General features: G+C 34.9%; 1 pseudogene; it reads right to left on the bottom strand.

The window, feature by feature from the left end:
• Positions 1-21,580: 21,580 nt before the first annotated feature.
• Positions 21,581-22,456, bottom strand: LOC118538176 (heterogeneous nuclear ribonucleoprotein A1 pseudogene; annotated as a pseudogene).
• Between the last annotated feature and the right edge of the window lie 1,446 nt (positions 22,457-23,902).

Here is a 23,902-nt window from a genome sequence, read left to right as displayed (position 1 = left end):
TATCGAATCAACAGGTTGCACACCTTAAAGTTACTTTAGAAATCTAGACATTCCTTGGAGGTCTGTCAGGACTTATTAATGATGTTACACAGGGAGTGACATGATGAAATTTTTGTTTCATGAAGCTCCTGTCCTCCAGTATAGAAAGTTGATTGAAGGGAAGCAGTATGGGAGAAAGAACCAAGGAGGAGTCTATTTTGTGAGTTATTAAGGTCTGAAGGCAAATTTTGGTTTGATGGTCTGGTAAGAACAAAGGAAAGAGAATAATTCTCAGATTTCAATCCTCTGTACATATAAGATATTGTATAAGTGTGTTTGTTAGGGAACAGAGGAAAAATAATATTTAGGGAGAAATAAGATAATTTAATTTTGCAAATGAGGGAGTTTGAGGTGCTTGCTGTAGGTATAAGAAGGAAGGATCAAATGTTAGCAACAAAGTTGGTTGTGGGCTCATTAAAACCATCTCTATTTTGTTTGTTAACTGAATCCAAGGGAGCTGAAGTCATCTGGAGAGTATATTGGGGATATATAAATGAAGTGAGTATCTTAGGTAACAGGATAGCTAAAAATCAATGGCTTTACAGGTGGCCAAGGAAAGGTGACAAAAGGGATGGAAAATGGTGCTATAAAATATCTGGAAATTGGGGCGCCTGGGTGGCTCAGATGGTTAAGCGTCGGCCTTCGGCTCAGGTCATGATCCCAGTGTCCTGGGATCGAGCCCCGCATCGGGCTCCCTGCTCCGCGGGAGGCCTGCTTCTCCCTCTCCCACTCCCCCTGCTTGTGTTCCCTCTCTCGCTGTGTCTCTCTCTGTCAAATAAATAAATAAATAAATAATCTTTAAAAAAAAAAATATCTGGAAATAAATAATGGGAGGGAATATTTTCAAGTGCCCAAGGCTACAGACAGTCAAATGTGTCTACTAGGGTTTTTGATTTTAGCAAAAGCATTTGTTTCTCATGAATTTTGGGTGTTAAGAAACTACTCATAGTTCATCTAATGATGATTTTTTTTTCCTAAGCACAGTCTTGTCTTTCTTTTACTCCTTTATTTACCTTGCCATGGGACTTTGCAGTGACTTATTTGTATATTTGGAATGAATAAGTGAGCATGCTTAGCTCAGCTACACCCTTCTTCACCTTGAGAATGAGTCTCTTTACCATATGACTTTCCAGTGCTTTTTGGTTCCCTCCTCAGAGGGAATCCTATCTCTACCAAATGATATTATGACTGATAGGTGTATTAGCTTCCTGGAATTGCTGTAAAGAAGTATCACAAACTGGGTGGCAACAGAAATTCTTTGCGTCATAGTTCTTGAGGTTAGAAATTGAAATCAAGTTATAAACAGAGTTGGTTACTTCTGAGATCTGTGAGGGAGAACTTATTCTATGTTTCTTTCTTAGCTTCTGGTAATCTCAGGCGTTCTTTGGCTTGTAGGTGGTATTCTACTTGTGCCTTCATAGTCTTACCCCTGAACATTTCTATCTATGTGTCTAAATTCACCCTTTTTATAAGGACACCAGTCATATTGGATGGGGGCCCACTCTAATGTCCTCATCTTCACTGATCATATGCAAAAATCCTATATCCAGATAAAACCACATTCACAGGTAAGGGCTAGGACTTCAGTATTTTTTTGGGGGGGGCAGAATCATTCAATCTATAATTGTGGGGAAGTCTAACTAATGCTGATGCTCTTTGGGCTATCAGACCTGAAGCTATATTCCCTAGTTTAGTTATTATCAAAAAGGTTAACTTTTGGCTCCTATACATACCTTTGCCACTTCTCAATTTGTTCAGAAGTCATGTAGCGAAAGATATTTGTTATTTATTTGGCCCTCTCAGAGTTTGCACATATGGGAGGAATGCAGTTTGCGGAACTCCTAGGATCATCACAATGGCAGGTTAAAGCCAGTTTGTACCAGCTCACAAGAGCCAATTGTTACATTTTAAACATTTTGAAAACAAATTACTAGCCATGGTTATTAATTAAATCATATAAACTTGACATACAAAATCATCCCTTCCCAATTGTTTTATTGCATTTTCCTACTACCTATGCTCTTGGGTTATTTGCTTCTACTGTATCTATGTGGTGGAAATACTATACACTGTTAGTGATGTGCTGCTATAGGACAAATCTTTGCAACTTCGCAATCAGTTACATCATAATAGTAATTTCAAATGGACAATGGGAGGCATATTTAGTCCACATAAATTAGCAAACCGTACTAATCAGGAGTTAACATTGTTTTGATAAATCCCTAGAAAATGAACCATGAGAGACTATGGACTCTGAAAAACAAACTGAGGGTTCTAGAGGGGAGGGGGTGGGGGATGGGTTAGCCTGGTGATGGGTATTAAAGAGGGCACGTTCTGCATGGAGCACTGGGTGTAATATGCGAACAATGAATCATGGAACACTACATCAAAAACTAATGATGTAATGTATGGTGATTAACATAACATAATAAAAAAAATTCCCTAGAAAAAAAGAGTACAATTGAAAAAATGTTGATGATGCACATTAAACTTAAATTTGTTATGTCTATAGCTGATTGACATTGACATTATAAATAACAATTACACTGACATTGTAAATAACAAAAAATATTGAGAAAAATAGTTTTCCAACATTCTAACACTATTCTGATTAAACAAAGTACCATCTGCATCATTGGCAAGTGAGTGGATTTCCAACATATATCTGCATTATTTCATTTTTGTTTTACTCATTAACATAAACAAAAATACCAGTCAACACTCACACTGAAACTACATTTAAACAATCAGCTGCTAAATCTTTACTAGTACATCACAGAATAGCAAGGAATTAGTGACAGCAAGTTTAGAATTTTTTTGTAAGGTAAGTTGAAAGACGTGAAGTCAATGTATTTTGTTGGTTTGTTTGTGTAGTGGAAAAGATTTAAGAGGTTTAAATATTCATTGGAAAGATGTGTTTGGCAGGGGAAGAGGGAGACAGAGAGCAAAGGAGAGAGAGAGAAACTGAATCTGAATATAAAGGAAATATACTTGAAGAGAAGAGATGAAAGTCAACCTATGTCATAGTTAAAGACTATGGCCATGAGAGTTGGAGGCAACTCTTCCATCCTGAGAAGAAAGAATGAAATAATGGGTGCGGGTATATAGGTAATTTGTAATTGGCATTGCAGCATATTGAGAGAATATAACACACCTGGTGTTTTTATATTTTTCTACAACACAATTTTATTACTGAAGATGAAATGGAAGTCAGAAAAGGACTTAAATCTAATGGAGTGGTTTTGAGTTATCCACAAACAGTAGTAAAACTGAATATTGGGAGGAAGTGGGGATTGGACACAATATGTAAGGCTTTGAGGGATCCTATCAGTTTGCATATCATTCAATAATTTGCCTACACTGTTTATCCCACTCAACTGAAGGGGGAGAAGTTGGAAAATTGGATTGATCAAAGTTTATTTTTTTAATCAAAATAGATGAAGGGATGCATATCATTGAAAACACTAAGGATGTAGTGTTTAAATGGCAAAATCCTACTGTCTAGCCTGAGGAGGAAATAGACAGCCTTAAGATGTGCTGTCTTGGGGGGTGCCTGGATGGCTCAATTGGTTAAGCGTCTGCCTTCAGCTGGGGTCATGATCCCAGGGTACTGGGATCTAGCCCCGCCTCTGGCCCCCTGCTCAGCGGAGAGCCTGCTTCTCCCTCTCCCTCTGCCTGCTGCTCTGCCTACTTGTGCTCTCTCTCTCTAGCTCTCTGTCAAATAAATAAATAAAATATATACAAAAAGAAAATGTGCTGTCTTGGGATTGGGTGATGCCAACAAGGTCAAGCTGTTCCACTTATCTATTTCAATGCATCCAAATTTTTTTGTTTGTTTTGCTCCAATGGAGCGCTGGAACTTCTCTGGAAATTTGGATCACAAAGGCTCTCTTATCCATAGATGACTGCCCGAGTCAATATTCTGCTGGTGCTCCCAGATCGCATCCCAGAAGGGCCAGAACTGGTTCAGTCTCCTATGGGTTGCACAGCCGGTAAGGAAGTCCATCTGCTTTTACCAGAAGCACTGGTGGGGCAAGACTTCTTCCCAGTCCATGGTCTATGGAGCTGAGTCCCACAACTCCCACAGAGGCACTTCTGTTCATGAATGATGCTGAAGTTTTCTTGCTGAAGGTGTCATTTATTTTTGAAGGTGCCAGTTATTTTACCAACAAAAATGGGTTCATTCAGGATTAGCAGAGAGTTTCAATTGGACAAGCAAGCTATGGCAAAACCAAAGGCAAGTCCACAGAACAAAAGAGATGAAGCTTTTTTATGGAGGGGAAAGGGAGGTTGAGAAGGCTGTTATAAATAAAAATTCCATTGGAGTAAACTGCGAGTTTGAAGTATAAAGCCTTCTCATTAGCTGAGTTTTGATAGTCTGTCAAGGGTTGGGCTATTGCTGGGCAGAAGGAAAGCATTTCCTCCTCCTGCTGGGGTAGTAAAGTAGTCTACACATGCAAGGTCCCTCTTTCCTGTTGGGTCTACAGTTGACAAGAGTACTAGGGAGTGAGAGCTCCTGTGCTGGCCTCCCAACTCCATTCTAAATGGGATTTCCTTTTAATTTCTTTCATTACTTTTATTAATTTTCACAAAGGGGGGGTCACCCAAAAGAAACATCATATGTGCCATCATGCTGAAAGCACCTCCTCTAATTTCTTTTTGTTATTGAGACTTATTCTATCTGCAAAATGTTTTGCAAAGTATTGTTTTTCAATCTTATGCATATTTTGTTATTATTATTTGCCAAGGAAATAATTAATGTCAAAAAACCCATTTTTAATTCCTTTTCTTCATGATATCCCAGTTTTGTGTCACATTTAAAAGACTTCTCCATCAAAGTTTTCTATCAGTATTTAAGCGCTTATTTTCCTTTTTATTTTTAGTATTTTTACTGCCTTACTCTTTGAATGACATGAAAGTAACATAAGTAAAAATCTGTTTTAACAAATGCTTATATTTAAAGTTTTGCTAAGAAAAAAAATTGTCACTTCTGAATGGATATATCTTAAGACTTCTTTTGATTTGTTGACATTTTGGGAAGAAGCAATTTGGTTTCAATTAAATACATTCAATTTTTTAAATTAGGGGTATATTTGCTAAAAAACAAAAGAATGTCTAATAAGGAACATATAATTTGTGATACTGAAATTATTGTAGCTGTATTTGAAATATATGAGTTTTTCAGTTGGAGCATAGGGATATTTTATGTATATATATTTCTAATATATACAAAATTTTTACTTAATTTTTTGTTTATAAATATACGATAGTAGAGTGATGTCTGGGCAATTGAGTGATATATGTATTATTAATTTACTAATTTTTAATTTTTTCTTCTTTCATGAAAAAAATTGCTTTTAGATACATATTAAGAGAAACTGAAAAAAATGCTAAAAACTAGGCAATACAGAATATAATGAAAATATATCATGAGGAATTTCATTCTTGAATTTTTTTTTCACATGATTTATACTGTCTGAAAAAATAGTAAAAACTTCAAAATTTGATAAATATACACATTATAATTTCTAGAGTTGTCACCAAAATAAATCATATGAATAATACATATATGTTTGAATTTAGAATTTTTAAACTCAGAATGGTATCTCCAGACTTTTCCTCAAAAAGGCACTTTTGAGCACACTGGTAGCTAGTATTTTTATAAAATACTTTTTTACAGAATTTTTTTTTTTTAAAGATTTTATTTATTTATTTGACAGAGAGAGACACAGCGAGAGAGGGAATACAAGCAGGGGGAATGGGAGAGGGAGAAGAGAAGCAGGCTTCCCGCGGAGCAGGGAGCCCGATGCGGGGCTCGATCCCAGGACTCTGGGATCATGACCTGAGCCTAAGGCAGACGCTTAATGACTGAGCCACCCAGGCGCCCCCAGAATATTTTTGACATTTCTTTTCTTGTAATTACTGTCTGATATAAAGGTAAATTAGCTTTAATGATAAACAGGATATAATCAAAATGTCCATTACAATTTCTGTTCCTAAAACAATTATTGTATTTTAATATATATTATTTTAGGTAATTATCTCCTCTATTAGGTAGAAAATAGATTATAGTTAAATAATACTGTTGTTTATTATTACTCTACCATTCTCTTGTATTACAGAAAATTCTTGACAAGAAATATGAGTACTGTGTGCATACTGATTTTTATTTATTCCACACATTTTTCTGACCATAATATTCAGTTTGTCTAAAAGACTAAATCATTATAATAGTTTATATACACTTTTACCTGCAGATAGCAGCAAAATACTATTAACTGAGAACAATTATCCTCTCTGCTATCAGGATTTTTATTGTAATACACATGCTTAGATGCAGGATTCCCATCTCCCTTAAGACATAGTAAAACAAACTGAAATCTGGGAAAAAAAAAAAAAAAGATACAATTACTTTGTTTTCTGTAAGTTTATGCATGTAATTTAATAACTCTAAATTAATGGCTTTATTTGTGGTTTATAGAGAAGCAACCCTAATCTTTCCTTGGAACTTCATAGAAATGCAATTCTTAAATGTCACCTTAGTCCTAACTGTGGAAGGAGAGTAGCATGCCGTTTAACAAGCCTTTTAAGTGATTCTGGGGCAAGCTAAAGTTTGAGAACCATGGATCTAAGTCAAGGCTATGCAATAGAACTTTCTCTGATAATGAAAATGTCCTATGTCTCTTTTTTCTAATGCTGAAGCCAGTAGCCACATACGCCTACTAGGTACCTGAAATGTGGCTAATACAACCAAGGGTCTGATATTTAATATTACTTAATTTTAATTTATTTAAAGTTAAAAATCCACATGTGGCCAATGGCTATTGTTTTGTTCAGTACAAGTCTGAATGAGCCCATGATTTCAAGTGATTAGAATGGCAGAAGATTAGATTCTAAAGGAAACATAAGCTTATTACATCTTTCAACCACTATTAGGATCTTTGGTGTTTTAATTTACTATAAGAAAAAGCTTAGCCCATTATAATTTTGATCCTAACAAAATGACTAAAATAGTGGAATCAATTACCTTGGCAAAATTTGTGAAGTGAAATGGATTTAACAATGTTTACATTTTTTACCAAAAATTGTTGCATCTAAGTGTGGTAGGCACAAAGCTCAGATGATGTACATGTCCTGTATAATCTTCCCCCCTTTAGTGGGGATAGAACCAATGAATGTGATGGAATCATGTTTGTGGTCAGGTTACTTTTTATGTTAAAGATAACTGGATTTTGCTGATACAATAAATGTCCTTATGCATTTGATAGTGAGTTAATTAAAGGGGAGATTATCCTGAATGTGACTGTCAGGTGAGCTTTTATGAGAGTGTCATAAACCACAACCAAGTGTGATTTGTCATTGGCATGCAAGAATGGTTCAATATATGAAAATCAATTAATTTGATATACTGTGGGAATTTGTAGTCCTGGCTAGATAAGATTTAATAAACACATGCCTCCCTAGATGAGACTAGTTGAAAAGCAAGGAAGGAATGTCCAGAAAACATGGCCTCCTTTAAGGTTTCTGGGCTGAAAACAGACAGATGTTCTTTGCGGCTCAATATACTCATCTAAGGAGTAAATGTTTGACTTAAAAGAGACATTTATCTTTGGAGGTCATGTACTTCCTGTCTACACACTCGTCATGAGCACAACTTGTTCTAATCACACGATACTCCCTATGTCACTGTCCTAATTATTAAAGCTTCCTACTCCTTTTTGTTTTTCTTATTCCCTTGATGTATTAATAATGTTCATAATAAAAATGGAGGTAGAGTTTGGCTTGGGACCTTGCACCACTAGAGCATCTGGTCCCCACACCCTCTCCTTTCTGCTACTAAATATCTGGAGTAATCTTTTCATTCACTGCCTTAGGGTTTGCTGGCCAAACCTGACAATATACCACATTAAAAGAATAAAGGATAAAAATCCCATGATCATCTCAATAGATGAATTTGCCAACATCCTTTCATAATAAAAACTCTTTATGATTAAAATTAAACTAGATATAGAAGTAATTTGCCTCAATATAATATGAAAAGCACACAGCTAAAACCATATTCACCAGTGAAAAACTGAAACTTTCCCTGTAAGATTAGAAAAAAGACAAGGATACCCACTCTCACCACTTCCATTCAACATAGTACTGGAAGTCCTAGCCAAAGTAATTAGGCAAGAAAAATAAATAAAAGGCATCCAAATCATAAAGGAAGATATAAAATTATCACTGTCCACAGATGACATGACTTTATATATCGAAAACTCTGAAGACTTTACAAAAACAAATCTGTTACAACTAATAAATGAATTCAGTAAAGGTGCATGATATGATATCAACACACAAAAATTTGTTGCATTTCTAAAGAGCTAAAACAAAATATAAGATGGGATGCCTGGGTGGCTCAGTCAGTTAAGCGTCTGCCTTCGGCTCAGGTTATGACCCCAGGGTCCTGGGATTGAGTCCCACATCAGGCTCCTTGTTCAGCAAGCAGCCTGCTTCTCCCTCTGCTTGTGCTCACTCTCTCTCTCTGACAAATAAATAAGTAAATGTTTAAAAAAAAACTATAAGAAAAGGAGATTAAGAAAATGATACCATTTATAATAGTATCAAGAAGAATAAAATGTTTAAGGATAAACTTAACCAAGGAGATAATAGACTAGTACACGGAAAATAATAAAATATTGATGAAAAAAATGAAAGAAGACATGAATCAATGGAAAGACATCCACATTCATGAATTGGAAGACATAATATTGTTAAAATGTTTATCCTACCCAAAGCTATGTATTGATTCAATGCAATCCCCAGCAAAATCTCAATGGCATTTTTCACATAGAGAAAATCCTAGAATTCACATGGACCCAAAAAAGACCTCAAATAGCCAAAGCATCTTGAGCAAGAAGGACAACTGAAGGCATCACATTTCCTGATTACAAAATATATTACAAAAAACAGTAATTAAAATAGTATGATATTGGCATAAAGATAGACATATAGACCAATGGAAGAGAATAAAGAGCTCATAAAATAACCACATATATACTGTCAACTGATCTTCCACAAGGGTGCCAAAAATACACAATAAAAAATGTATAGTCTGAAAAACAAATGATATTGGGCAAGTTGGATATCCATATGCAAAAGAATGAAATTGGATGCTTATCTTCCATTGTACACAGAAATTAACTCAAAATGGATTAAAGATTTAACTATAGGAACTGAAACTATAAAACTCTTAAAAGAAAACATAAGAAAAAAGTTCATAACATTGGCCTTAGCAGTATTTCCTGCATATGACACCAAAAACACAAGCAACAAAGGCAAAAATAGACAAGTGAGACCATATCAAACTAAAAAGCTTTTGTACAGCAAATAATCAACAGACAAAGTAGAAAATAGATATTGTAGAATAGCTCACATAGACTGAGTTTTTAATATATGCTAAGTACTTTACATTTATTAATTTTTTTAATTTACCACTGAATGATGACCATTATTATTAAATTTTTTTGTTGAAGAATTCGGGCACAGAGATATAAGGTAATTTATCCAAAATTACACAAGCAAGTTGTAAATGGAGGATTTCACAATAAGGCTTATAGTTCCAGAGTCTTTGTACTTACACAATGCCCTATTTGCCTTTTAATAGAACAGTTAATTTTGGGATGTGGAATGAACAATCTTTCTCTCATTAAGAAAAGTGTTGAGATTATAGATGAAGACAAAAGATATTTGGAGTTGGAGAACAGAACATTTTAGGGGATATTGATATTGAAGGAAATTGAAGGAAACTCTTGAAAAGATGCAATGATTCCAAAGGTAAAATGGAAAATAAAATAATACTTAGAAAATAGTAGATGGCCAAGTAAAGTTGACAAATGTAGCATATCTGGGAATGTTTGGAATAGATGTTCTGTGATATTTAATAAATCTTCAAAGAAAGAGAAGTAGTTACTGTTTAAGGTGGATAAACCACAACCATAAATGTTAGCCATTAAATATAAAACATAACAACCAGAGATTACGAAGTGGACTGGTATAAGGAGGACTTGTTAGTGGTTTAATCCTGGCCACTGGGACCTGAAGAAATATGTAGATTTTTCTATAAGGAAATGTCACAGTTCTTTTATTTGGGACATATGGTCTAGGGGTCTAGAATCAAATTTTTATATTAGCATTCAATTAAGTTCTAAAGAATAGGAGTAGAAGAGATGCTGAAGGAGAAATATGGCTGACACTTCATTTTTATTGCTTACAATCTGGTTGATATAAAAGGAAAGTAGATGAAATTGAAGTGTGATAAGGAAAGAAAAATTAATAATTAAATTAATTTAATTTAATTAAAATTTAAAAATTTACACAAAATTTATAAGACAAAAATGTGTTTCTTAAAAAAAGAGGTGGCACAAAACAAAGAGAAAGGGAAAAAAATCAAAAGACATGTAGAATACAGAAAATATGCATCAAAAAATCATAAACCAAAAAAACCACTTTCCTATAAAATCTATTCAGTATAGACTATTTTATTAAGCTCAAGTAAGAGATCAAGTAGGAGATATAAGTTATGAAGAAGATATTGCAATAGAAAGAGGAAGAAGGAGGAGGAGGAGAAGGAAGAGAAAAAGAAGGAGGAAGAGGGAGGAGGAAGAAAGACAAGAGAAGAGGAGAAAGAAGAAGATGGGGAGGAAGAGGAGGAGCAGAAAGAGAGAGAGGGAGAGAGATTAAAAAGAAGATAGAGGGGGCGCCTGGGTGGCTCAGTTGGTTAAGTGACTGCCTTCGGCTCAGGTCATGATCCTGGAGTCCCTGGATCGAGTCCCGCATCGGGCTCCCTGCTCGGCAGGGAGTCTGCTTCTCCCTCTGACCCTCCCCCCTCTCATGTGCTCTCTCTCATTCTCTCTCTCTCAAATAAATAAATAAAATCTTTAAAAAAAAAAAAAAAGAAGATAGAGGGCGCCTGGGTGGCTCAGTTGGTTAAGTGACTGCCTTCGGCTCAGGTCATGATCCTGGAGTAGCGGGATCGAGTCCCGCATCGGGCTACCTGCTCAGCGGGGAGTCTGCTTCTCCCTCTCCCGCTCCCCCCTCTTGTGCTCTTTCTCTCTCTCACTCTCTCTCTCAAATAAATAAATAAAATCTTAAAAAAAAAAGAAGATAGAAGTTTTTAGGAAGAAATAGAAAAGGAAAATTAAAACCTTATGAAGAGAAAGTCACATTGAAAACAGCAAAATTTGAATAACTATGACTACAACAATTGTATATTATATAACAATACAATATATAGATATGACTTATGAAATATCATGGTTAATTTTATGTATCAACTTGACTGGCCATGAGATGCCCAGATATTTAGTCAAACATTATTCTGGGTGTTTCTGCAAGGTAGTTTTTGGATGAGACTAACAATTTAATCTGAGTATACAGATTATCCTTCATAATGTGGGTGGGCCTCATCCAATCAGCTGATGGCCTGAAAAGAACAAAAAACCCTGACCCTTCCCTAATTAAGAGGGAATTCTCCAGCAGACTGCCTTTGATCTTCATCTGCACGACTGACTCTTCTAGGTCTCTGCTGGCTGACTTTCAGACTAGAACGGCACCATCAGCTCTCATGGGTCCTGAGTCTGTGGGCCCACACTGCCAATTCAGACTTGCCAGTCACCGTAATAGTTTGACCCCATTCCTTATAATAAATCAATCTGACTCTCTGTCTCTTTTTCTGTCTCTCTCTCTCTCTATCTCACTCTCACACGCACAAACATAGGCACATATATCCACCTCCTATTTTATATGTTTCTCAGTAGAACCCTGACTAAAACACAAAATTCACAACCAATGGAGAGAAAGCAAGGCTTAAGCAAGTTCCTGTTTTGACCATGAAGAAGTAAATGGGCAAACGATTTATCTTCCTACAAAAGTATCAGCTACAATACTCTACAAGATTTATACAACTTCAGACCTAAAGCAAGAAAAGGTAAAAAGCTATGATCCTGGAGGGAAAGGAATCATAAGAGGTAAGCTCCATCATTGGAAACAACATTGTGCCTGGGGGCACTTTTCAAACTGTATCACAGGAACTGGAACTCAATCATGAAGCAGTTTTTTGAATGACTGAAATAAGTAGAAATCAGAGATTGGCATCTTGAGACATCTAGAATTTGAGAGACAATTAACTAAAGCAGTTGGATGTACAAATAAGATTGCCAAAACTGCTTCCTTCAGCCCGTATCATAATACTAAGTTAAGCATACTATGGGCAATGTTCTGCAAGGTCTGGCAGAAAAGAGTACTGGAGGGTTATGAGTAAAATACAGATTACAGAAGTTGTACAGTTAAATAGAGACATTAGCAATCAGATCATGTGATATGAAGTAATTCTGCTACTGAACACATGTTTTCAAGCACACATGGATCATTCACAAAGATGAACCACAGTTTGGAACATGAAACAGGTCTTGACAAATTTTAAAGAATTTTAATCACACAAAATATATACCCTGACCAAAATGAAATGAAATTACAATTAATAACAAATGTATCTGGAAAATCCTGAAAGAGTTGAAACTTGAGCAATAGAGTTCTATATAGTCATGAATAAAAGAATAAATAAATAATAAGAAAATATAAAAACATTTTGAACTGCATAATAATGGGAACATAAGCAAAGCTTTGGTGATGTATTTAAATCAATGCTTAAAGGGACTTTTATAGCTGTGAATGTTTTTTTAGATAAGAAAATGTTAAATCAATGGACAATGTTTCCATCATTAGAAGCTAGGAAAAGGGGAGCAAATTAAACCTAAATTAAGTTAAAATATGGAATGAATAAATAGAAGAGCTATATCAGTAAGAAAAGGACAAATAAGAAAAAAAAAAGAATGAAATTAAATCTAAGTTACTTGGAAAGATTAGTAAAACTGATAAAACCCTAGCAAGACTTATCAAGAAAAGACTGAAATCAGTGTCATCAACAGGGGCACCTGTGTGGCTCAGTCTGTTAGGCATCTGCCTTTGGGATCTAGCCCCATGTCTGGCTCCCTGCTCAGCCGGTGGCCTGCTTCTCTCTCTCCCTCTGCCTGCCGCTCCCCCCTGCTTGTGCTCTCTCTCCATGTCTCTCTCTGTCAAATAAATAAATAAATTTTTTTTTTAAAAATTGTCATCAAAGGTTGGAATCTCATGGTTCAATGTCCTTTCCCCAACTTCACTGTTGTTGGTAGAATTACTAATGTAACAAGTGAAAAAGGGGACATCACTACAAATCCTGTAAACATTAAAAAGATAATGAAGAAAAAGTATCTACCATTTTATAGGAATTGATTTTATATCCTGGAAGAAATGGACACATTGCATGAAATACACAAATTACAAAAGTAGCATAAGAAGAAAGAGAAACTTACATAGAAGAAATTGATCTTGTAAGAAAAACAAAAAAAAAAAAATAAGTTTCATTTGAAAGAAACTTTAGGTCTATATTATTTACAAGTAATTCCTTTAAAATATTTAGAAAAGAAATAATGTTAACATTTTACAAAATAATTAAGATAATATAGAAAGAAGTAATATTCCCCATTATATGGGGTCGGCAAATATTGACACCCATTGCTTACACTAAGATGTAGAAAATTAGACAGCTATTTGATGCTCATGGACTGCAAGATTCAATATTTTTGAGATGTTCATTCTTCTCAAATTGACCTAATAATTGAAAAAATCCTATACCAAATTCTCCAAGCTCTTATATGCTAGAGATTTATATTAATGGGAAAGATTTTATATTAAATTATAATTTCAATTCTAGTTAGGAAGTTAGAGAAAGCAATTAGCTTATATACATGTATATTTGTGTTGTCTCAGAGGGCAACAGAGACTATACAGAACACAAGGTTTCTTTAAAGAACAATAGGCATGACAATTGAGGCACGGACCAGGAAATGGTCAAAGGAAGGAAGATTTTGGAGAAATCAAATAGTAGGGGTTAAGGGCAGTAAGTGTGGACTTTTAACTCCCCTGCTGCTTAGTGTTGCTGCAAGGAATAAAGGAGATAGCTTTAAAGCACTTGGTAACTGTCCAGCACATAGGAAAACATCTTATGCAGAGTTATCATTACTAATATTAATGTTGGAAACAAGAATGAAAGAATAAGAGTTTATGAACTCTGAGATTCACTTTAGTCAGACTGTTAGGTTGGGAAAGCAGAAAAAAAGAAATGGAACAAGGCCATTTGCATTAATACAAGTCTATATTCTGTGTCTAGATAAAATATTTTAGTGAAATTATTTTTATTAGGCATAATAAAAGTCCTCATAATTTATCCAAATAAGTTTATTTACAATTCACCAGAGAAAATAACCCAGTATTTTCACAGAAGGCTTTCTGCATGATTTTATTCATACTATTCTATTTGATCCAATCAAAATAATTACAAATTATGAGAATATATTTTGAATTTGAAGTCTCAAATTTGAGAATAATTCTTGTTTTATTTATTTTTTCATTATGTAATTAAAGCCTAAGAATTAACTTATTTTGAACAGAAAAGATTAAGTGAGCAAAATAAAAATTTGCTTCCATTAAGAAACCATTTATCTTCCATAGCTCAATGCTTGCCTATTCCAAGAAAAGCCAAATGTCCTTACCTTTTTCAGAAAGGCATTAATACCTGTTGTGAAAAACCTTTATTAGTCTAAATTGTTCCAGCAAGTGGTGAATGGGAAACAGCAGGCCCAGGGATTGTATGTGACTATCTACAATAAAAAGAAGTTCTATACTTCATGGGCCTCTAAGTATGCAGCTAACCCTCCTGATTACAAAAGGTACAGAGTGCCATTAAAAGGCATCGAGATTTCCTGAAGACAATTATAAAGGCACATAACATCTGTTCTCAATCATGGGCAACAGGAGAGAAAATGTGCACCACATGATATGTTACATACAACAAAGAAGTCCAGCTGTGTGAAGAAAAGTGTGTGAAAAGGCAATGGCCAAGCAAAGAACAGTGCAAAGTAAGCATTGTTACAATGACAGTGACCCATGGCAATCTCTTTGAGTAGCTCTGTGGTACCAAGATCTGTTTGTTCTCCCACAAAAAGGGCCGACCATGACATCCTCAATTATGGGTACTATTCATAAAAGAGTACTATTTACTAGACAATTTGGATTTAACATTTAAAATTACAAACTTCAAAAAAGCTACATGGGGGCAAAGCATTTTCTCAGCCTTTTGTTCTAATAGTACAGGATCAAAAATGCCTTTATCTCCTTACAGAAATCTATGTCATTCCAAATCATTTTTACATAATACAAAATAGAACTAAGTCTCATAATAAATATCAATGGGAAAATTATTGTGGAAAATAATGATTAGAGAAAATTATGTAACCATTTACGCCCCTGTCCCTACCACTTCTTTCTGTCTCTCATTTTTACTGGGCTTCAACCAACTGCCTCCTTGTTGTTCTTCCAACATAACATGTGTGTCCAATTGGGTCTTTGTATATGTTGTTCTGTCCACTTGGGCTTCCCAGTTAGTCATCCATGAGGCTTGCTTCCTCATCACCTGCATGTATGCATTAACATTGTCAATCATAGTTAAGCCATTCCTGAAAAGCTTAATTAAAACTAAACCCATTCCACACCTTTCCTGTTGTTTCTGATTTATTTTTTCACATAGCACTAATTAGCATATAACATAATATCTTCTTAGTAATTAATTTTGTATTTTGGTTACTTTTCCCTGGAAAAGATATGCCTTTTGAGTCAGGATTGGAACTCTTTTTGTTCAATGATGCCTCAACACACACATGACAAAAGTCAAAATTATTTCCCCAGCAATTGAATCACCTTATGATTTCTTTGGTTCTATAAACTTAACTGGGTAGTAAAGGGTGTTTGTTCGTACCCTACATTTTCCAAATAAAGGACTAGCCCTTAACCTGCTTAAGAGGGAGATTACTTCTCAACCCTCTGAAATATCCTGCCTGATAAGAATGTCTTTGTAGGGGTACCTGCGTGGATCAGTCCCTTAAGCAGTTAAGCGTCTGCATTCGGAACAGGTCATGACCACAGGGTCCTGGGATGGGATCGAGACCTGCGTGGCATAGGGCTCCCTGCTCAGTGGGGAGTCTGCTTCTCCCTCTGTCCCTCACCGCTGCTCGTGCTCGCTCTCTCTCTCTCCTCAAATAAATTAAAAAAAAAAAATCTTAAAAAAAGAATGTCTTTGTATACCTGAAACTTTTAAGCCACACAGATGGTTTATGCTAACAATGTAACTTATGGTGAACACTAATTTTTTTGTTTACCTGGGATTTGAGGCCACTGTATCATTTCGACCTCTAGGGGACTGGAGTCTAAGTGGAGTAGGTAAATCACATGGATGTCCCATGTCCCATGTCCCATGACTACATGACATTAGTAAAAACCCTGGTCTCAAGTCTCAAGAAGAATTGAACTTCATTGTTAGGCAACACTTTGCAAATGTCATCACACATTGTTGCTATCTTTTTGGCTCTACTGGGAGAGGACAGTTGGAAGGTAGAACTGGGTTTCTCCTAAACTCTGCCATATGCACCTTTTCTTTTTGCTGATTTTAATATGTATCCTTCTACTGAAATAAACTGTAAATGTGAGTATAACAGTTTTCTGGAATTCTGTGGGTCTTTCTAGCAAATCATTAAACCTAAGAGTGGTCCAGGGAACCTCTGAGACAGTAATTACATCCATGGTTGAATAAAAATGAATCATCATTTTTAATCATCATTTTGTGGTCAAACTATAGTTTTTTATTTATGAAACTCAATGTACAAGATCCATTTCATTAAACTTACAATTTAGAGGCATTTATGTTAATGAATAATGGTCTTCTTTGCAAAAATAATAATGCACTGATTTTTTATAAATAAGTATTAGAGGGGCACCTGGGTGGCTCAGTTGGTTAAGCATCTGCCTTTGGTTCAGGTCATGATCTCCAGGTCCTGGGACTGAGCCCTGTGTTGGTTCCCTACTCAGCAGGGAGTCTGCCTCTCTCTCTCTCCCTCTGCCCCTCCTCCCTGCTCGTGCTCTCTCTCTCAAATGAATAAATAAAAAATCTTAAAAAAAAGTCTGTTAAAAAAAACTTTAAGTATTACAGTCAATAATGTAGGTACCAATAGTAGTACAATATCAATATAATTAATTGTTTGTTTCCATTTCTGACACTGAACTCACCTAGGAAAAATAAATATAAGTTTCCATGGACACTCAAAATTAATATAAGCCACACCTTATGAAATATAGTGCATATTACCATTCTTTCCTACTTGGAATAACTTTTAAAACCAAAGTAGAAACATGCACATAATCAAATATAAATTAGATCCATACAATAGATAAATTATTCACAACTACAAGACTGCATCTTTCTTTCAAGTTATACTAATGTAATGTGACTACAATACTCATATCAGAGATAACGAAATCAAAAGGAGCTTGAATACTACCTAGGTGTCATGACCACATACATCACCTTGATTAATTTAAAGCATCTGATGATTGCCTTGGATTCCTTATATATACTTAAAATATATATATACATAAAAATCCAATCAAGTATATTCTGTATATCTGTGTGATACCCATAAATTTTCTAAGGATATTTGATTTTGTTGAATTGATTAAAACTCTTAAATTTTATAACATGCTGATCTTGCAGACACACATATACATTTGAGGAAACAAATATTTTTTTTAAAGATTGATTCATTTATTTTAGAGAGGCGGAGGGGCAGAGGGAGAGAATCTTTCAAGCAGACTCCCCACTGAGCATGGATCCCACCTGAGTTGAAACCAAGAGTTGGATGCTTAACTGACTGAGCCACCCAAAAAGCCCCAGGAAACAAGTATTTTTGAGAACTTTTAATTTTATACATTACTAAAAAAGAAAAGAAAATACCTTTGATAATTATTTAATTTAAAAATGGAAATACAAAGGGGCGCCTGGGTGGCTCAGTCGTTAAGCGTTAGCCTTCGGCTCAGGTCATGATCTCAGCGTCCTGGGATCGAGCCCCACATCAGGCTCCCTGCTCCGCGGGAAGCCTGCTTCTCCCTCTCCCACTCCCCCTGCTTGTGTTCCCTCTCTGGCTGTCTTTCTCTCTGTCAAATAAATAAAACCTTTAAAAAAAAAACTTAAAAAAAAAAAATGGAAATACAAAGATCCACTGATCTTCCTTTTTCCAAATTTCCCAAGATATATCATAGCCACCTTAAGTTTTCTCACTTAACCCTTTCACTTTCATAAAAAAGCAGAGGAAATGATTATGTTTTTAAGCTTAATAAAACTATAATGTGTGTGAATATTATTTAGTATTTAGTATTTTTATTTTTATATTTAGTATATTTAAGTAAATACACTAAATTACTAAGTAAATATAATAAATACTAAATGCATATAAATATGTATAAATATATTCATATATAGTAATATATATGGAGACAGACATATATACATTCCTGTGTTTGTGTGTGCATGTGAGTGTATCCATAAGTAATATATTTAGTGAACAATATATTTATTAATTTAGCATTTGTATATATAATTACATATGATGAATTATGCATATATATACATATATATATGTACATATATCACACACACACACACACACATATACGCACCCGGGTAAAAGCGTATGTATCCCTTAGTAGAAGTTTTAGAAATTTGGGGAGAGAAGAACTTGATTATCACTGTATAGGGAGGGTAGAGCAGTACTAATACTTAAATGCAAAACTTGAGAGACTAGGACTCCTGCAACATGAGGATGGTCACTTCAATGAAAAAATTCTAAGTCCTTTACTTCTTAAAAAAAAATCCTTCCAGATATGATTACAGGTAAAAACCTGAAATCCAGCTGGTTTTAGATATAAACTTAAATATGTTAGCACAGTTTTCCAGTAATGTAAAAAAAGAGAACCAAAACCCAAAACGATAAATACCATTTTGATCCAAAGCTTCATATATTCATTTAATCAAACTTTTATGGTAAAATAGTATCAAGAATATGGTGGTTTCTATTCTTTTACTGTAACTTCATATTATTTAAATGGGTACTAGAATGATTACACAATCTAAGTTCAAGATAGCAAGTAAAAAATGTTCTGCTTACCTAGATGCAGAAAACTGAGGTCAGACAGCTATCAGAGCTCTTATATCTGAAGGTCTTCTTAGTAATGTTCACTTTGAAATCATTCAGTGACAGTGAGCCATGCGATCATGAGTGAGCAACAGATATATAGACAACCATTCTGACCCTGTACAACCATTCTGGTTTATACTTTACGTACTGTATTCGACCCATTACATGAAATAGTCAACATTTTATTGTAAAATAGGCTTTGCGTTAGATGATTTAGCCCAACCGGAGGTTACTGTAAGTGTTCTGAGAATGTTTAAGGTAGGCTAGGCTAAGTTATTATGTTCACTATGTTAGATGCATTAAATGCATTTTCAGCTTATGATATTTTCAACTTATTATGGGTTTATCAGGTTAATTATTTTTTATTTATTATATTACATCATTACTTCTTAAAAGTTCAAGGAAGATATACTAAATTTACATTAATCTCTTGAATATCCATAAAATTAGTATGCTAGATCGTTCAAGGAAGATATGTACTTAATTGTCTTTAAATAATAATTTCATATACATTGCAGGCTGATTTTATGGATATTCAAGAGATTAATGTAAATTTAGTAAATTAAAAAATAATATTAATGCTTTGGATTTACATTACTATTTCTGGATTGGTTATTGCCATAAATCATCATTCAAATATCATTTACATGATTTCTTAAAAGAGATGATATTATATTTTTAGTATTTGCATATTGAGAAAAATAATATGGATTTTAAAAACAGAATTTCAAAAACCCGATTAAGTTCTTACTGATTTTATGAATATTATCATAATTTAGCAAAATAAAGTGTCATGAGGACAATTATGAATGAATCTATTATAAAATGCAATTATTTTTCTCTGTGTCTATACAGAGTTTAAAACAAAATATAATTTCACATTTTGGTACCATGCTTTTAATTGAATGAAGAAAGATATAGCATTATAAAATCCAAGTGAATAGTGAAGCATTTCAGTAAAACCAAATCTTACAAAGTCATAAAGATTAATTTCAGGAAAACACTCTCCATATTAAAAAAATATTCTATGGTCACAGTATTCACCTATAGGAATAATTAGAGAAAATTTAATTAAAGCAAATATTAAAAACTTCTTGCAGAAGTTTCAAGTGAAAGTAAATATATTGACTTCTGGGCCATGAGTACCATTATATATGAAACAAAGTACAAACTCACTAACACTCACACTTACATGTTCTAAACATTCCTTTTCATTGGTCACCTTCTTCCTTATTAGCTGATGGACACAGTCCCTAATTCACAGATTAAATACAAGCTGTTAGCTCTCTCAATTTCCACCCTCAAATTTACAAACTTCTGTATGTCTGCATCCCTTCCTCACCCCTCTCCTGGTTTTCAATAGAGACAGTATCCCTTCTACAATTTAATGAAAATTCCTCTACCTTATATGAAGCTTTACTTTATTTCTTCTTAGTTCTTCAGTACTCTCAAGAGTTTCTTCTCTGAATTTTTTCCATCAAACAGATAAATACATATAAGTATGCCCACCTACAGAACACATAGAATAGGTGTATGGATAGACAAATTGTGGAACATCCAGACAATGGAATATCATTCAGTGATCAAAAGATATGAGTTACAAAACAGTGAAAAGATACAGAGGAATTTTAAATGCATACTACCAAGTAAAGAAGCCAATCTGAAATGGATATATACTGTTTGATCCCAACTATATGACATTGTGGAAAAGGAAAAAGATTGAAACAGTAAAAAGATCAGTAAAAAGATCCCTTGCCAGGGACAGGGAGTGAATGAAGAGAAGAAAAAGTAGAATACAGAGGAATTCTAGGAGAGTGAAACTATTCTGTACATTATTGTAATGGTGTATATGCAACATTATACATTTATCAAAACCCGTAGAACTATACAATACAAAGAATAAGCCCTGATTTAAACTATGAACTTTAGTTAATAATAATGTGTCAATATTTGCTCATTAATTATAACAAACATATCACACTAATCCAAGAACAGGAGAAATTGTGCTGGGGGAGAGTGAGTATATGGTAATTCTGTATTTATTTTTTTAAAGACACATTTATTCAGTGTAATGATGAGACTATTACATTTAGCAATCAACAGCATGGGTGCAAAAAAAAAAAAAATCTGCATTAAAACCCTTTGTAGAAATGCTTTACACTTTCCACGGAATAGAAACTAAAATAAACTTGGTATACAATTAGTCACAAATACAGTCCTTGAGTTTTTTGCCCATACAGGGTGTAAAACGCCTTCTTTGTAGCAGCTGGGCCCTGCCACCACTGTGCTTGGCTTAGTTCACAAATCTGTTATAACCTGTAGTTCACTGTCACTTCTCTGGCTCTCCTCTCCTGCTAAGCTTTGTTTCCTGGTAGTAATTAAATCCTTCTGTCACTGCCAAACCTACTGCTGGTGCTGGAACCACTGGAACCACCTTGGTTTTGTGGTTTGGCAAAGTACTGGCCTCTACCACCATAGGGGCCAGAGCTTCTGCCTCCAAACTTCTCTCCTTTCATGATCCAAAATTTGAAGATTTATTGTTGTAATTACCAAAATTATTATAGCTTCCTCCACCTCCAAAGTTCCTCCCATCATCATCATTACCTAATCCATTAGAACCACCCCACGGCCACCATACCCACCACTAAAGCCACTTTACCCAATGACATTTTCTTCATGACCGAAGTTGTCATTCCCACCAAAACCACCTCCACAACCACCACCAAAATTTCCAGAACCACTTCGGCCATTCACAGTATAGTATTATTGCATGACCATCTTGTCTGTGGAGTCATGATCATCAAACGTTATAAAAGCAAAGCCTCTCTCTTCCCACTGCCTTGGTCCATCATGATTTCAATCACTTTAATTTTCCCATAGTGTTCAAAATACTCTTGTAGATGATGTTCTTCAGTGTCTTTTTTTATGCCACCAACAAAAGTCTTTTTCACAGTTAAGTGGGCACAGGTCTTTGAGAATCTTGAGACAGCCCTTTTTGGTTCCACAACTCTTCCATCCACCTTGTGTGGCCTTGTATTCATGGCTGCTTGCCCTTCCTCCACCGTGGCATAGGTGACAAACCGAAAGCATCTGGAGCACTGGGTGTTTCGATCTCTCATTACCACACAGGACATAAACGTTCCCCATTGCTTAAAATGGCTCCTCAGGCTCTCATGGGTTGTTTCAAACCTCAAATCTCTGACAAAGAGCTTCTGCAACTGTTCAAGCTCTTTGGGAGACTCTGACTTAGACATGCCAGCAGTGGGAAGCAAGTTACTGTATTTCTTCATAGTTCAGTTGAAACCCTTCTTTGTGTTTATTCTAAAATTTCTCCCTTGAAAATAAAATGCTTCACTTGTTATTTATGGGCTCTACGTATTCCAGTTTTCTCATCTGAGTTTCTGATCAACAACATGATTGACAAATCTACTTGCGTGTTTCAAAGTTACTTTCTTTTTTAATTAATTAATTAATTAATTTTTTATTATGTTAATCACAATACATTACATTATTAGTTTTTGATGTAGTGTTCCATGATTCATTGTTTGCGTTAACACCCAGTGCTCCATGCAGTACGTGCCCTCTTTAATACCCATCACCGGGCTAACCCATCCCCCCATCCCCCTCCCCTCTGGAACCCTCAGTTTGTTTCTCAGAGTCCATAGTCTCTCATGATTCGTCTCCCCCTCCGATAAATCAGCAAATACACGCTAAATTTATGTTCTCCTTCAAAAGTCAGTCCTCTCTTAGAAAACATCATCTTTTTTAATCACTTGAAAAAATGAAACAACAGTTCATTCTGATAACATCTTTCCATCTTGATCCATATCAAAGGGCTTTAGTTTCAAGTAATAGAAAACTCTAGCTGGTTTAAACCAAGGAGTCGATATATTGACAGCTTTAACTTTATAGTTTGGCTGTTGGATGGACTGGAGACATGTTCTTTTACAGCACTAGCTATGTTTCTTGGTGATTCTCTTTTCTCTACCCTTATCTGTGTCTAAGCTTCAATCTAAGGTTGCAAAAGCACTAACAGCCATACACTGCAGTATATGTTTCATGATTCAGAGCCAGGGCGGAAGGAAAATAACTCTTTTGACAACTCTAACATAAAAGTTTCATTTTCTTCTGGTATGACGATTATTGGGTCACTTGAATAACTTTAAGCCATAAACATGAGGCATGGGATAGTACTGGTTTTCTTAAACTAATCAAGGTCTATCCTTACAGGTATGACTGGGTTAATCATATTCAAGCAAATGGGGTGGGGTTTGAAGGATTATTTAAAAAAGTCAGTAGCCAACTTCAGAATCTATCAGATGTCCACTTAATATTCATATATGTCCTCTTTCTCGATACAGAAAGCTTCAAAAATAGACATGTTTAAATTCATCATACTCAAACCGGTTTCAAAGGGAGACAAATCACTGTTTATTCCAGTTGCTATGTTAATCTCTGGTTCTAGAAGCTCTGCTATATCAGCTCTCATTTCAATTATATATTATCAGTGCTCCTCATATTCCAGTAATTGATAAGATATCTACTTCTAACACACATGATCTATACTGAAAAAGAAAGAACAGAATATGTACAAGGAACCACCTCAGTTAATGTGCTGTTATTTGAATTAGTCACTATAGTGGAATGTTAAGATGTTTAATGTGGGTGAATTGGCAGTAGTGGGGACTGAAAGATTAGTT

The sequence above is a fragment of the Halichoerus grypus genome, chromosome 2 (assembly GCF_964656455.1).
Source record: "Halichoerus grypus chromosome 2, mHalGry1.hap1.1, whole genome shotgun sequence".
NCBI lineage: Eukaryota > Metazoa > Chordata > Mammalia > Carnivora > Phocidae > Halichoerus > Halichoerus grypus.
Note: the sequence above shows the minus strand (reverse complement) of the source record. Positions and strands in the feature narration are given on the sequence as shown.